The 16346-nt window shown below is 27.2% G+C and overlaps 1 protein-coding gene across 4 annotated transcripts in view; it reads right to left on the reverse strand.

Annotated features, from left to right (window-relative positions):
* The window catches only part of Sxl (Sex lethal), a 153918-nt gene that overhangs the window by 58169 nt on the left and 79403 nt on the right, over window positions 1–16346 (reverse strand). The window lies entirely within an intron of this gene.

The raw sequence follows: 16346 nt of genomic DNA on the forward strand, positions 1-16346 counted from the left end.
TTCCTTACAACGAATTTAAACGATGGGGTCAATGAACCCCCCGGCCTTTCCGTCACCAGCAAGAGACATTACAAATTCTATAAAGTGGGTTCACAAGGATGCCGTCTCTTGACTTGGAGAAAAATTTATTTAAAATCAAGATTTTAGCTGGTCAACCTGGGGTCAGAAACAAATATGAACAAATATTGTCAAATTTCTTATCTATAGGAAATTTTGTCAAAATTTTTTATCTATAAGGAAATTTTGTCAAGATTTCTTATCTATAGGAAATTTTGTTAAAATTTATTTTCTGTAGGATATTTTGTCAAAATTTCTTGTCGATAGGAAATTTTGTCACAATTTCTTTTCTGTAGGAAATTTTGTCAAAATTTCTTTTCTGTAGGAAATTTTGTCATAACTTCCTAGCTATGCGAAATTTTGTCAAAATTTCTTTTCCATAGGAAATGTTGGCAAAATTTCTTGTCTATAGGAAATTTCGTCACAATTTCTTTTCTGTAGGAAATTTTGTCAAAATTTCCTTTCTGTAGGAAATTTTGTCAAAATTTCCTTTCTGTAGGAAATTTTGTCAAAATTTCTTTTCTGTAGGAAATTTTGTCAAAATTTCTTTTCTGTACAAAATTTTGGCAAAATTTCTTGTCTATAGGAAATTTTGTTAAAATTCCTTATCTATAGGACTATAGGATTTTTTTTCACAATTTCTGCGCTATAGGAAATTTTGTCAAAATTTCTTATATAAACGAATTTTGTTAAAATTTTTTTCCATTTTGTCAAAATTTCTTTTCCATAGAATATTTTGTCAAAATTTCTTGTCTATAGGAAATTTTGCCAAAATTTCTTTTCTGTAGGAAATTTTGTCAAAATTTCTTTTCTGTAGGAAATTTTGACAAAATTTCTTTTCTGTAGGAAATTTTGTCATAACTTCCTAATCTATGCGAAATTTTGTCAAAATTTCTTTTCCATAGGAAATGTTCGCAAAATTTCTTGTCTATAGGAAATTTCGTCACAATTTCTTTTCTGTAGGAAATTTTGTCAAAATTTCTTTTCTGTAGGAAATTTTGTCAAAATTTTTTATCTATAAGAAATTTTATTTTCTATTTCTTTTTTATAGGAAATTTTGTCAAAATTTATTTTTCATAGGAAATTTTGTCAAAATTTCTTCGATATAGGAAATTTTATCAAATCTTTCAGTCAGTAAGAAATTTTGTAAAAATTTCTTATCTATAGGAAATTTTATTAAACTTGCTTATCTATGGGAAATTTTGTTAAAATTTCTTACATATATGAATTTGGTCAAAATTTCTTTTCCACAGGAAATTTTGTCAAAAATTTCTTTTCTGTAGGAAATTTTGTCAAAATTTCATCTGTAGGAAATTTTGTCACAATTTCTTTTCTATAGGAAATTTTGTCAAAATTTCTTCGATAGAGGAAATTTTATCAAATCTTTCTGTCTGTAAGAAATTTTGTAAACATTTCTTATCTATAGGAAATTTTATTAAATTTGCTTATCTATAGGAAATTTTGTTAAAATTTCTTATATATAGGAAATTTGTCAAAATTTCTTTTCCACAGGAAATTTTGTCACAATTTATCTTCTGTATGAAATTTTGTCAAAAATTTCTTTTCTGTAGGAAATTTTGTCAAAATTTTATCTGTAGGAAATTTTGTCAAAATTTTATCTATAGGAAATTTTGTCACAATTTTTTTCTATAGTAAATTTTATCAAAATTTCTTATCTATAGGAAATTTTGTCAAAATTACTTATCTATAGTAAATTTAGGCAAAATTCCTTGTCTATAGGAAATTTTGCCAAAATTTCTTTTCCATAGGAAATGTTGTTAAAAGTTTCTTCGATATAGGAAATTTTATCAAATCTTTCTGTCTATAAGAAATTTTGTAAAAATTTCGTATCTATAGGAAATTTTGTTAAAATTTCTTATATATAGGAATTTTGCCAATATTTCTTATATTAGAAATTTTGTCAAAATTTCTTTTCCACAGGAAATTTTGTCACAATTTACTTTCTGTATGAAATTTTGTCAAAATTTCTTTTCCGTAGGAAATTTTGTCAAAATTTTATCTGTAGGAAATTTTGTCATAATTTCTTTTCTATAGGAAATTTTGTCAAAATTTCTTATCTATAGTAAATTTTGGCAAAATTCCTTGTCTATAGGATATTTTGTCAAAATTTCTTGTCTATAGGAAATTTTGTCACAATTTCTTTTCTGTAGGAAATTTTGTCAAAATTTCTTGTCTATAGGAAATTATGTCAAAATTTACTATGTATAGGAAATTTTGTCAAAATTCCTCAACAATAGGAAAATTTGGAAACATTTCTTATCTATAGGAAATTTTGTCAAAATTTCTTATCTATAGGAAATTTTGTCAAAATTCCTCAACGATAGGAAAATTTGGAAAATCTTCTTATCTATAGGAAATTTTGTCAAAATTTCTTACCTATATTGGAAATTTTGTCACAATTTTTTTTGTTTATATGATTTTTTTAAATTCCTTATCTATAGGAAATTTTGTAAAAATTTCCTTACCTGAAGGAACTTTTGTGAAAATTTCTTTTCGATAGGAAATTTTGGCAATAGTTTTTTCTATAGGAAATTTTGTGAAAATTTATTATCTGTAGGAAATTTTGTCAAAATTTCTTATCTATAGAAAATGTTGTCAAAAATTCTTATCGATAGGAAATTTTGCCAAAATTTCTTTTTCATAGGAAATTCTTTCGAAATTTCATTGTTTTGGAAATTTTGTCAAAATTTCCTTTCTATATAAAAATTTTTTCGAAATTTCTTTTCTATAGAAAATTTTGTCAAAATTTCTTCTCGATAAGAAATTTTGTCTAAACCTCTTACCCTGCGGAATTTTATCAACATTTATTTTCGATGGCTACAAATACAATCTCTTTGAACAGACTGTCCAAGAATATATATGTATTCTGCCATTAAAACACTTAAAGGTTATTGTTTCAAGTCTTCCATGGATGGATGTACATCTATATACATATAAATACACACATACACACTTATACATATAAGCCCTTACATATGAATATTTATGTATATACTACATACATACAGTTCTTTGTTAATATGCGTAATAATTTTACATCTAACACCGTAGGCGTACAAAATTGGATGCCACACAATCCTCCAAAGGTGTGTACATATGCAAAATAATCCCAAAGACACAGATGTGAAAACACTTCTCTATCTACCATATAGCAAGGTGGTATATGGTACTAAAGGATGCAGGTGTGAGAAAGAGAGCTACACATGTAGATGTAAAATGAAAAATGAGTTTTAAAGGAACCTCCAAGTAGAATAATAAATCCTTTGCATACATTTTCTTAAGGATTTTCATGAAATCTTACGAAATAATAAAAAAATATATAAGACATTTAAAGTTTGACTGGTTGGGCAGTTTTCTGTTTTGTTCTGGAGGTTTTTTTGTCAAAATTTTTTATCTATAGGAAATTTTGTCAAAATGTATTTTCTAAATTTTGTCAAAATTTCTTTTTCATAGGCAATTTTTCCAATTTTTTTGTCGTAGGAAAATTCGTCAATATTTCTTTTCCATAGTAAATTTCCCAAAATTAATTTCCCATAGGAAACTGTCAAAATTTCTTTTCCATTGGAATTTTCGTCAAAATTTCTTTTCCATAGGAATTTTCGTCAAAATTTCTTTCTATAGGGAATTTTGTGAAAATTTCTTATCTATAGAACATTTTGTCAAAATTTTATATTTATTGGAAATTTTGTCAAAATTTCTTATCTATAGGAAGTTTTGTCAAAATTCCTTATCTATAGGAAGTTTTGTCAAAAATCCTTTTCTTTAAGGAATTTTGTCAAAATTTCTTATCTATAGGAAATTTTGGAAAAATTTCTGATCTATAGAAAATGGCTATAGAGAATTTTGTCAAAATTTCTTGACTAAAGAAAATTTTGTCACAATTTCTTGACCAAAGAAAATTTTGTCAAAATTTCTTAGCTGTAAGAAATTTGGTCAAAATTGCTTAGCTAAAAAAAATGTTGTCAAAAATTTTTTTCTTTAGTAAAATTTGTCAAAATTTCATTTCTATAGGAAATTTTTTCAAAATTTCTTATTTATAGGATTTTTTTTCAATTTTTTATTTCTATGCGAAATTTTGTCAAAATTTCTTTTTTATAGGATATTTTTTTCAAGATTTCTTTTTCTTGGCTTTAGAAAACTTTGTCACAATTTCTTATCATTAGGAATTTTTGTCAAAATTTCTTATCTATAGAAAATTTTGTCAAAATTTTATTTCTATAGGAAATTTTGTAAAAATTTCATTTTTTTTGGATTTAGAAAACTTTGTCACGATTTCTTATAATTAGAAAATTTTGTCAAAATTTCTTATCTATAGGAAATTTTGTCAAAATGTATTTTCTAATTTTTGTCAAAATTTCTTTTTCATAGGCAATTTTGCCATTTTTTTGTCGTATGCAATTTTGTCAATATTTCTTTTCCATAATAAATTTCCCAAAATTAATTTCCCATAGGAAACTGTCAAAATTTCTTTTCCATAGCAATTTTCGTCAAAATTTTTTTTCCATAGGAATTTTCGTCAAAATTTCTTTTCCATAGGAAATTTTGTCAAAATTTCTTTTCTATAGGGAATTTTGTCAAAATTTCTTATCTATAGAAAATTTTGTCAAAATTTTATATTTACTGGAAATTTTGTCAAAATTTCGTATCTATAGGAAATTTTGTCAAAATTTCTTTTCTATAGGAAATTTTGTCAAAAATCCTTTCCTTTAGGGAATTTTGTCAAAATTTCTTATCTATAGGAAATCTTGTCAAAATTTCTGATCTATAGAAGATGGGTATAGAGAATTTTGTCAAAATTTCTTGACTAAAGAAAATTTTGTCAAAATTTCTTAGCTGTAAGAAATTTTGTTGAAATTTCTTATCTATAGGAAATTTTGTCAAAATTTCTTATCTATAGGAAATTTTGTCAAATTTGCATAGCTATAAAAAATTTTGCCAAAATTTTTTTCTTTAGTAAAATTTTTCAAAATTTCATTTCTATAGGAAATTTTGTCAAAATTTTTTATTTATAGGATTTCTTTTTCAAAATTTCTTATCTATGCGAAATTTTGTCAAAATTTCTTACCAATATTAAATTTTGTCAAAATTTCTTACCAATAGTAAATTTTGTCAAAATTTCTTATCTATAGGAAATTTTGTCAAAATTTCTAATCTATAGAAAATTTTGTCAAAATTTTATTTCTATAAGAAATTTTGTCAAAATTTTTTCGAATTTTTTCAAAATTTCTTATCTATACGAAATTTTGTCAAAATTTCTTTTTTATAGGATATTTTGTCAAGATTTCTGTTTCTTGGCTTTAGAAAATTTTGTCACAATTTCTTATCATTAGGAATTTTTGTCAAAATTTCTTCTCCATAGAAGAAAAATGTTGACAAAATTTCATTTTCATAGGAAATTTTGCCAAAATTCCTGATCTGTAGAAAATGGCTATAGAAAATTTTGTCAACATTTCTTAGCTATAGGAAATTTTGTCGAAAGTTCTTATCTATAGGAAATTTTCTCAAAATTTAGAAAACTTTGTCACAATTTCTTATCTTTAGAAAATTTCGTCAAAATTTCTTACCAACAGTAAATTTCGTCAATTTTGTTTCCGATAGGAAATTTTGTCTCATAGGAGATTTTGTCAAAATTTTTCTTCTCTAAGAAATTTGGCAAAATTTCTCTTCCATAGGAAATTTTGTCAAAATTTCTGATCTATAGAAAATGGCTATAGAGAATTTTGTCAAAATTTCTTGACTATAGAAAATTGTGTCAAAATTTCTTGGCTTTGAAAATTTTGTCACAATTTCTTGGCTTTAGAAAATTTTGTCAAAATTTTTTATCTATAGAAAATTTTGTCAATATTTCTTATCTATAGAAAATTTTGTCAAAATTTCTTACCAAGAGTAAATTTTGTCAAAATTTCTTATCTATGGACATTTTGTCAATTTTTGTTTTCGATAGGAAATTTTGTCAATTTATTTTGGCTATAGAAAATTTTGTCATAATTTCTGAACTATAGAAAATATTTTCAAAAATTTCTTATCTATAGATTTTTTTAAAAATATTTTGGCTATAGGAAATTTTGTCAACATTTCTTTTCTGCAGGAAATTTTGCAAAAATATTCTTTTTGTAGGAAATTTTATCAAAATTTCTTATCTAAAGGGAATTTTGTTAAAATTTCGTTTTTATAGGAAATTGTGTCAAAATTTCGTTTTATAGGAAATTTTTATCAAAATTTCTTATCTATAGGGAATTTTGTTAAAACTTCTTTTTGATAAGAAATTTTGTCAAAATTTCTTTTTCATAAGAAATTTTGTCAAAATTTCTTTTCTCTAGAAATTTTTGCCAAAATTGTTTCCTAAAGAATTTTTTCTTAAAGATTTTCTTTAGAATAATTTCATATCTATTGCATGTCTTTAGAAAATTCTCTTTACACGCCTTCAGCTGGCAAAGAAGTTTTTATGTCTACTTTCATCAAAGGAAATGCTAACATGCTAGTACAACAGACACAAAGGTGCTAAATGCTTTGGGCATTTTTGTTTTCAAGACAAGTTCATGGACATGGAATACAAGAAGTGTCAGTAGGGGTGTTGGAGAAAAAGAATAAACCTTTGCAAAGAAAATATACACAAAAAGACTGGACTGGACCATAGCTAGAACACGAATAATACTTGAGAATATGACACAATGACGTAAAGCTTACGCGGACCATAAATGTGATGTCCATTCAACATTCAATTGTAATATAGACCACGACTTTGGCAAACGTTTGGCTATGGCTTGGGAAGAAAATTCAATACCGACATGGTCGTAAAGCATTGTTGTTAAATAATAGGTGTTTATGGTTATGTGTAGATTTACGAGGATATTTTGCGAAAACCCCTTTTGGCTTGTAGTGTTGTCATCGCCATTTACTAGCCAAAGAATTGACAAATTATTGTCAATAACCTTGACTGTTGGTGGTGGTGGTGATAGGCATACGAAAAGAAATCATGGAGTCAAAATACGAATTTGGCTTCAATTACAGGCGCCCAAAAGTAGACACTAGAATTTTCTTATTATTTTCAGCTCCTCGAGGTATGCTTTAAAAACACATATAGATCTTGCCAAGAAATAATTCGGATATCGAATAAACGTTTTATATGGCCCATAAATAAATGCAATAAATTTCTACTAAAATCTGTAATGTAATGTGTGCATGACCTTTGTCTGATTGCAAAAAGTAAGTTAAGGTTTTCTCAAGAAAACCGAAAAATGAAGAAGAAGCAGATTTGAAGGGTCATTAAGGCGCCTAAAGATAGGTTTATGTTATAGACTTTCGGAGAGTAAAAAAATAAATGAGTTCAAGTTTGTGGCAAAGTGAATTGAAATGGAATTTGATTGTTTTTATGCCTTATTACAATGCTTTAAAAATTCCATTTAAGGTTTTATTTTATTTCTTATATATGGTTGTAAAATTCCATGTTGAAAATTGCAATTTATTTATATTTTAATTAAATAAAAAGCTTTTTCCAATGAACCCCTAAACCATTACCAGATTTATAAAAATATGTTCTCTTTTTGGTGGTGTATCGAGATAAGCCAACGGAAACAGATGAAACAAATCCTAGCAAATTGTAAATAGGTGACTTGGGACTGGTGAAAAATCGTTTGTTTTTCCCCCCAGCTAAGAGATTAATTTCACTGACACAGGAAAATGGGATATGGCATAAAAAGTATTGACTTAATAGATAGTGGAGGTCCAATGTTTAGTACACTATTTTACAGAACAGAAAAGTTAAAGTGAATAAACACTGTGCATTGTCAATGCGATAAATGTCGAATATTGTATTTAAAAAAGCGAAGGGATATTTATAATTATTTTTTTGCCTGTTTGCCTATGATTTCTGTCCTCCTGTGTGCGATTCAAGCTCGTTCCCCTCAACCTGGTCGTCTGTCCAGGTCCCTGTACTTTCAGACTAAACTGTTCTTTAGAAGCAACATTTTCTATAGAAATAAAATTTTGGCAAAATTTTCTATAGGAATAAAATTTTGACAAAATTGTCTACAGGAATAAAATTTTGACAAAATTTTCTATAGAAATAAAATTTTGACAAAATTTTCTATAGAAATAAAATTTTACCAAAATTTTCTATAGAAATAAAAGTTTGACAAAATTTTCTATAGAAATAACATTTTGACAAAATTTTCTATAGAAATAAAATTTTGACAAAATTTTCTATAGAAATAAAATTTTGACAAAATTTTCTATAGCAATAAAATTTTGACAAAATTTTCTATAGAAATAAAATTTTGACAAAATTTTCTATGGAAATAAAATTTTATCAGAATTTTCTATGGAAATAAAATTTTAACAAAATTTTCTATAGAAATAAAATTTTGACAAAATTTTCTATAGAAATAAAATGTTGACAAAATTTTCTAGAGAAATAAAATTTTGACAAAAGTTTCTAGGAAATAAAATTTTGACAAAATTTTCTATAGAAATAAAATTTTGACAAAATTTTCTATAGAAATAAAATTTTCTATAGAAATAAAATTTTGACAAAATTTTCTATAGAAATAAAATTTGGACAAAATTTTCTATAGAATAAAATGTTGACAAAATTTTCTATAGAAATAAAATTTTGACAACATTTTCGATAGAAATAAAATTTTATCAAAAATTTTCTATAGAAATAAAATTTTGATAAAATTTTCTATAGAAATAAAATTTTATCAAAAATTTTCTATAGAAATAAAATTTTGACAAAAGTTTCTATAGAAATAAAATTTTGACAAAATTTTCTATAGAAATAAAATTTTGACAAAATTTTCTATAGAAATAAAATTTTGACAAAATTTTCTATAGAAATAAAATTTTGACAAAATTTTCTATAGAAATAAAATTTTGACAAAACTTTCTATAGAAATAAAATGTTGACAAAATTTTCTATAGAAATAAAATTTTGACAAAATTTTCTATAGAAATAAAATTTTGACAAAATTTTCTATAGAAATAAAATTTTGACAAAATTTTCTATAGAAATAAAATTTTGACAAAATTTTCTATAGAAATAAAATTTTGACAAAATTTTCTATAGAAATAAAATTTTGACAAAATTTTCTATAGAAATAAAATTTTGACAAAATTTTCTATAGAAATAAAATTTTGACAAAATTTTCTATAGAAATAAAATTTTGACAAAATTTTCTATAGAAATAAAATTTTGACAAAAGTTTCTATAGAAATAAAATTTTGACAAAATTTTCTATAGAAATAAAATTTTGACAAAATTTTCTATAGAAATAAAATTTTGACAAAATTTTCTATAGAAATAAAATTTTGACAAAATTTTCTATAGAAATAAAATTTTGACAAAATTTCCTATAGAAATAAAATTTTGACAAAATTTTCTATAGAAATAAAATTTTGACAAAATTTTCTATAGAAATAAAATTTTGACAAAATTTTCTATAGAAATAAAATTTTGACAAAATTTTCTATAGAAAAAAAAAATTGACAAAATTTTCTATAGAAATAAAATTTTGACAAAATTTTCTATGGAAATAAAATGTTATCAAAATTTTCTATAGAAATAAAATTTTGACAAAATTTTCTATAGAAATAACATTTTGACAAAATTTTCTATAGAAATAAAATTTTGACAAAATTTTCTATAGAAATAAAATTTTGTCAATAGCCATGGCGACATTTAGGGACCCTCTCTTCCAAAGAGAGCACTCTTCCCGTTGTATTCTTTTTTTTTTCAAACATTTCAACAGTAACGTTTGATGTAAAACCAATTTTGGAATGTTGTTTCACAATTCCCTCTATATACAGTCAAGGATAGAAATAAATATTAATCACCAAAAGGCGAAAACATTATGTATAGAAAGATAAAAAAAGATATTTATGCGTGTCTAGAGAGATATCCCTTAGGCGCCTAAACTGTCCATTACAATGCTACAAAGCTTTAGTTGTAGCATACTTTTAGGCATCCCCAAAATGGCTCCACATGGGGTAGGAAATTTTTGCAATACAAAAAAGACTGAATCGCCAACTACCATAAGAAGGGTAAAATGAAGAACCCCACGGCAAAAAAAACAAAAACAAAACTCCCCCCCTAAGCAAGCTATTAGTAATAACGGAAATAATATATTAATATAGTGTGTATAAGAAAAATAGTATAGCATAGTTTTAGGCTGGCTTATTAAATGCTGCCAAATATGCATACTCTTCCCCCCACACATTTAACAGCAAATCAAGATGACTACAAATCACATTTCGTACACTGGCAAGCAATGGGTTTTGATGAGAGCGTTTACAGTGCTTCTTACGGAGTTTTACCAAAGATAAACAAAATTTCCCCACAAAAAGAAATTAGGCAGAATTTGATTATAGCCCGGATGTTAAAATAGCTCGGCGCCTATTATGATGATGATGCGATTAGGAAGTTTATTGACTTTATTCTTCCTTTTCCCCCTCCGTACCCCCACCCAACCAGAAAAAATGGCTACAATTGAGCAGCTTTACCCTACTTAGTTAGCTTTTTCGTGCTTACTTGTATTTATTTCAGGTTGTTTAGCCCTAGCCTATCAAAAAGATAGTATTTATTCAATGGAAAGGATGTGTTAATACTAAAGGAAGCGTGACCTTAATCCGATTCCGTTTCCTTATTGTATGAGTGTAGTGAAATGGGAAATATAGCTTTTCTAAACGTTTTCTTGTTTTTGTTTTTCTTTGTGGGTTTTTCCCACTTTTTTGCTAACTGTTTCGTTTTTTCTTTCTGATAAAAAGTTTTCAAGTGCCTAACTGCCATAGGTAGGTAGGCAGGTTTTTTTGAGACTTGTAGAAATAATATTACGAATTTATAATCCCATAAGATTTTGCACAGACCACTGAATTATTCATTACATAACCATGGATTGATTTGGGCCTTGGAGTATTTATTGAAGTGGAAATCTGAAAACAATTCGATATAGAAAAATTTACTCTGCCGAGAAACGATAACGGATGTATACGGCTAATAGCGAATAAAATTAAGCAGAGAAATTTCTAAAAAAAAAGAGAGTCTCTTCTCTCTAAGCTGATCCCTACAGCTTAGAGAGAAGAGAAACTCTTTTTTTATTTCTAGATTTAAAATAATACCCTGTTCCACAGTGTGGAGCAGGGTATAATTAACCTAGATCCGGAAATTACGGATCCAAATTATATGCAACTATGTGAAATTCGTTAGCTCCCTAGATTAGACTTCATATTATATTTCCTTTCTACCCCTGACAGTATGCCATAATTTTTCTAGTTTTACTATAAACTTTTTAGTTTTCTTTACTCCTCAGTTTATCTTGATTTCAATTAAAACCTCAATCATTGCAATGAAGTGAAAGACTGAGAAATATGTGAGCAAAACTTGAAGACTTCATTTTATTTTCATTTTTATTTCTATATAAGATTTTGTCAAACTTTTATTTCTACAGGAAATTTTGTCAAAATTTTATTTCCATTGAAAATTTTGTCAAAATTTTTGTTTCTATAGAAAACTTTGTCAAAATTTTATTTCTACAGGAAATTTTGTCAAAATATTATTTCTATAGAAAATTTTGTCAAAATTTTATTTCTATACAAAATGTAAAAATTTTGCTTCTATAGAAAATTTTGTCAAAATTTTATTTCTATAGAAAATTTTGTCAAAATTTTATTTATATAGAAAATTTTGTAAAAATGTTAGTTCTATAGACAATTTTGTCAAAAATTTATTTCTATTGAAAATTGTGTCAAAATTTTGTCAAAGATTTATTTCCATAGAAAATTTTGCCAAAATGTTATTTCTATCGAAAATTTTGTCAAAATTTTATTTCTATAGAAAATTTTGTCATTTCTATAGAAAATTTTGTCACAATTTGATTTCTATAGAAAATGTTGTCAAATCTTATTTCTAAGAATTATTTTTCATAGTTTCGGCTATAGGTCGATTAAAAAACATAGATATGATGTTTTTCTTTTATTTTTATTTCCAGTGTAAAACAGAGTATGAAGCTGTACACACCTTGAAAACGGTTTTGACGAAGTCAACCGAAATATTGGAAATAAAAATAAAAGAAAACAAGTAAGGAAAGTCTAAAGTCGGGCCGGGCCGACTATATTATACCCTGCACCACTTTGTAGATCTAAATTTTCGATACCATACCACATCCGTCAGTTGTGTTGGGTGCTATATATAAAAGGTTTGTCCCAAATACATACATTTTAATATCTCTCGATCTGGACAGAATTTGATAGATTTTTACAAAATCTATAGACTCAAAATTTAAGTTGGCTAATGCAATAGGGTGGAACACAATTTTAGTAGGGTGGAACACAATATTTGTACCCTGTTCCAGTGTGGCGCAGGTTATAAATATGGGAAACATTTAAATCTGAAGCAATTTTAAGGAAACTTCGCAAAAGTTTATTTATGATTTATCGCTCGATATATATGTATTAGAAGTTTAGGAAAATTTGAGTCATACAACTTTTCGACTAAGCAGTGGCGATTTAACAAGGAAAATGTTGGTATTTTGACCATTTTTGTCGAAATCAGAAAAACATATATATGGGAGCTATATCTAAATCTGAACCCATTTCAACCAAATTTGGCACGCATAGCAACAATGCTAATTCTACTCCCTGTGCAAAATTTCAACTAAATCGGAGTTAAAAATTGGCCTCTGTGGTCATATGAGTGTAAATCGGACGAAAGCTATATATGGGAGCTATATCTAAATCTGAACCGATTTCAACCAAATTTGGCACGCATAGCAACAATGCTAATTCTACTCCCTGTGCAAAATTTCAACAAAATCGGAGTTAAAAATTGGCCTCTGTGGTCATATGAGTGTAAATCGGGCGAAAGCTATATATGGGAGATTTATCTAAATCTGAACCGATTTCAACCAAATTTGGCACGCATAGCTACAATGCTAATTCTACTCCCTGTGCAAAATTTCAACTAAATCGGAGTTAAAAATTGGCCTCTGTGGTCATATGAGTGTAAATCGGGCGAAAGCTATATATGGGAGATTTATCTAAATCTGAACCTATTTCAACCAAATTTGGCACGCATAGCTACAATGCTAATTATACTCCCTGTGTAAAATTTCAACTAAATCGGAGTTAAAAATTGGCCTCTACGGTCATATGAGTGTAAATCGGGCGAAAGCTATATATGGGAGATATATCTAAATCTGAACCTATTTCAACCAAATTTGGCACGCATAGCTATAATGCTAATTCTACTCCCTGTGCAAAATTTCAACCAAATTGGGGTAAAACTCTGGCTTCTGGGACCGTATTAGTCCATATCTGGCGAAAGATATATATGGGAGCTATATCTAAATCTGAACCGATTTCAAGAAAATTTGGCACACTTGACTATAGTACTAATTGTTCTTCTTGTGCAAAATTTTAAGCTAATTAGTGTAAAACTCTGGCTTCTGGGGCCATATAAGTCCATATCGGGCGAAATATATATATGGGAGCTATATCTAAATCTGAACCGATTTCTTCCAAAATCAATAGGGATCTATTCTGAGCCAAAACACATACTTGTGCCAAATTTGAAGTGGATTTGACGAAAACTGCGACCTAGACTTTGATTACAAAAATGTGTTCACGGACAGACGGACATGGCTATATCGACTCAGGAGCCCACCCTGAGCATTTTTGTCAAAGACACCATGTGTCTATCTCGTCTCCTTCTGGGTGTTGCAAACATATGCACTAACTTATAATACCCTGTTCCACAAAGGGACGATAATCAACCAGAAATAAAAATTTTATTTCTATAGAAAAGTTTGTCAAAATTTTATTTCTAAAGAAAATTTTGTCAAAATTTTATTTCTAAAGAAAATTTTGTCAAAATTTTATTTCTATAGAAAATTTTGTCAAAATTTTAATTCTATAGAATATTTTTTTTTTTTTAAATTTTATTTCTATAGAATTTTTTTTCAAAATTTTATTTCTATATAAGTTTTATTTATATAGAAAATTTTTTCAAAATTTTATTTTTATAGAAAATTTTTTCCAAATTTTATTTCTTTAGGACATTTTGTCAAAATTTTATTTCTATAGAAAATTTTCTCAAAATTTTATTTCTATAGAAAATTTTCTCAAAATTTAATTTCCATAGAAAATTTTGTCAAAGTATTATTTCTATAGAAAATTTTGTTAAAATTTTATTTCGTTATTGTTTTTTTTTTTTTTTTTTTGATCTCAGCTTAAAGCCATGCATTGACTAAACTACAAGTGTAGCTTAACCAACAGAGGAAAAGTATGCTTGTCAAATTTATTTGGGCAAAGCCCTATAGACTGCAAGATGGTTGGATGTACAGCTGTTTCGGAATTACCACATTCCTCATCAGCATCCTCTACTTGCAGCAAAACTATCAACCAATTATCAGAATAAATTCGGGTAATTCACTCAACCCAACGTGAACTACACTTGAACCTCCCGAAAAAGGGTTTGATAGTCGGCTACTGCCTAAACAAATTTGCCAGCATATCTCTTCCTTTGCCAAACTCAAATCATCGATTTGTATGTATTTGGCTGGGTTTGTTTTTGAGCGTGCTTCCTCTATCTTCATTCGTTTTGTTTGTTATTGTTGGCTTCTCTTCAATCGTTATTGTTGTTTTTTTTTTGATCTCAGCTTAAAGCCATGCATTGACTAAACTACAAGTGTAGCTTAACCAACAGAGGAAAAGAATGTTTGTCAAATTTATTTGGGCAAAGCCCTATAGACTGCAAGATGGTTTGATGGACGCACGTTTCGGAATTACCACATTCCTCATCAGCATCCTCTACTTGCAGCAAAATTTGTCAAAATTTTATTTCTATAGAAAATTTTCTCAAAATGTTATTTCTATAGAAATTTTTTTCAAAATTTTAGTTCTATAGAAAATTTTGTCAAAACTTTCTCAAAATTTAATTTCTTTGGAAAATTTTTGACAAAATTTTCTTTCTATAGAAAATTTTGTCAAAATTTTATTTCTATAGAAAATTTTGTCAGAATTTTATTTCTATAGAAAATTTTGTCGAAATTTTATTTCTATAGAAAATTTTGTCAAAATTTTATTTCTATACAAAATTTTGTCAAAATTTTATTTCTATTTCTATGTATTCATTATCTTTTGATCAAAATTTTATACGTTCCTCTATATTGATATAAGCCTAATTAACAACAGCACCCTAAAATATACTCCATATTATTTTTCGTAACTACACCTAAGAGTATGCTTTAGATTTTCTATTATTGTTATTCTATTTATATTTTAATCAAATACCAATCATTTTAATACAGCAAATGTCACTCCTATAGAGGATCGTGAAAGCAACACTTCATTCTGTTTACATCAATCAGTGGTCTTTCTTATTGAATCCCAATCATGCAATGGACGTCTGAAGAACATATGTCAAGCATCATAACATTCAATGTTACCTCAATCGAACCACAAAATACCGATATATGATAATTGTTTCTCTTACCACATAAAAGATTTCATACCATTCAACTGATAACTGAGATTTGAAAGGACTCTATCCGAAACGCCCAAACAATTCTGGGCCACAAAGAAATAATCAAGCCATGCGAATAAAGTGCAGGAGGAGGTTGGTATTTTTTTGTCCATACCACCTTTGTCGTCTGTCTATCATATATTCTGCAATTCTTATTGTGCTTTTTGTTTGTTAGTTTTCCTGTTTTCCACAGCAAAAAAAAAAAAAGAAAAACGAACGGTAATGAATTGAAGCCTAAGTGAAACCAAAACCAAAAAACGAATCAAATTCAATGAACAAAAACATTTTATTTACCTATGGATACACAGTGTTCTTCTACTTGCTGGCTATCAATGTCATACAATCATAAACATACTTCGAGTAAATGGAAAACTTTCTGATATCATGACATAGAGAGAAAAACAGCAAGAATGAAAATGCTTGGATGACTGTGGAAGACACATTCGGATAAGGTAATTCAAGGTGAAACGAAGCGTATCGGGCATGACAGGTTTCTAAAGTATGCCAGGAAAGATCTACCATCAACATCTGAGTGAGCATATAGAGCATACAATGATTCTTCGTACTTGGAAAAATCTGTCAAAGTCAAATCACTATGGCACTAGAAAATGATAAATGCCATAGAAAAAGAATATTGACCTTAAACTGAACATCAACAGGAATGCGAGGTGTTTATAGTATTATATTCATAAATTTAATGGACAGATGTATTATTTATGAACAAGTTCATGATGTGTTATATTCAAAAATA

This window comes from Haematobia irritans, chromosome 3 (genome assembly GCF_050003625.1).
Source record: "Haematobia irritans isolate KBUSLIRL chromosome 3, ASM5000362v1, whole genome shotgun sequence".
Lineage (NCBI taxonomy): Eukaryota > Metazoa > Arthropoda > Insecta > Diptera > Muscidae > Haematobia > Haematobia irritans.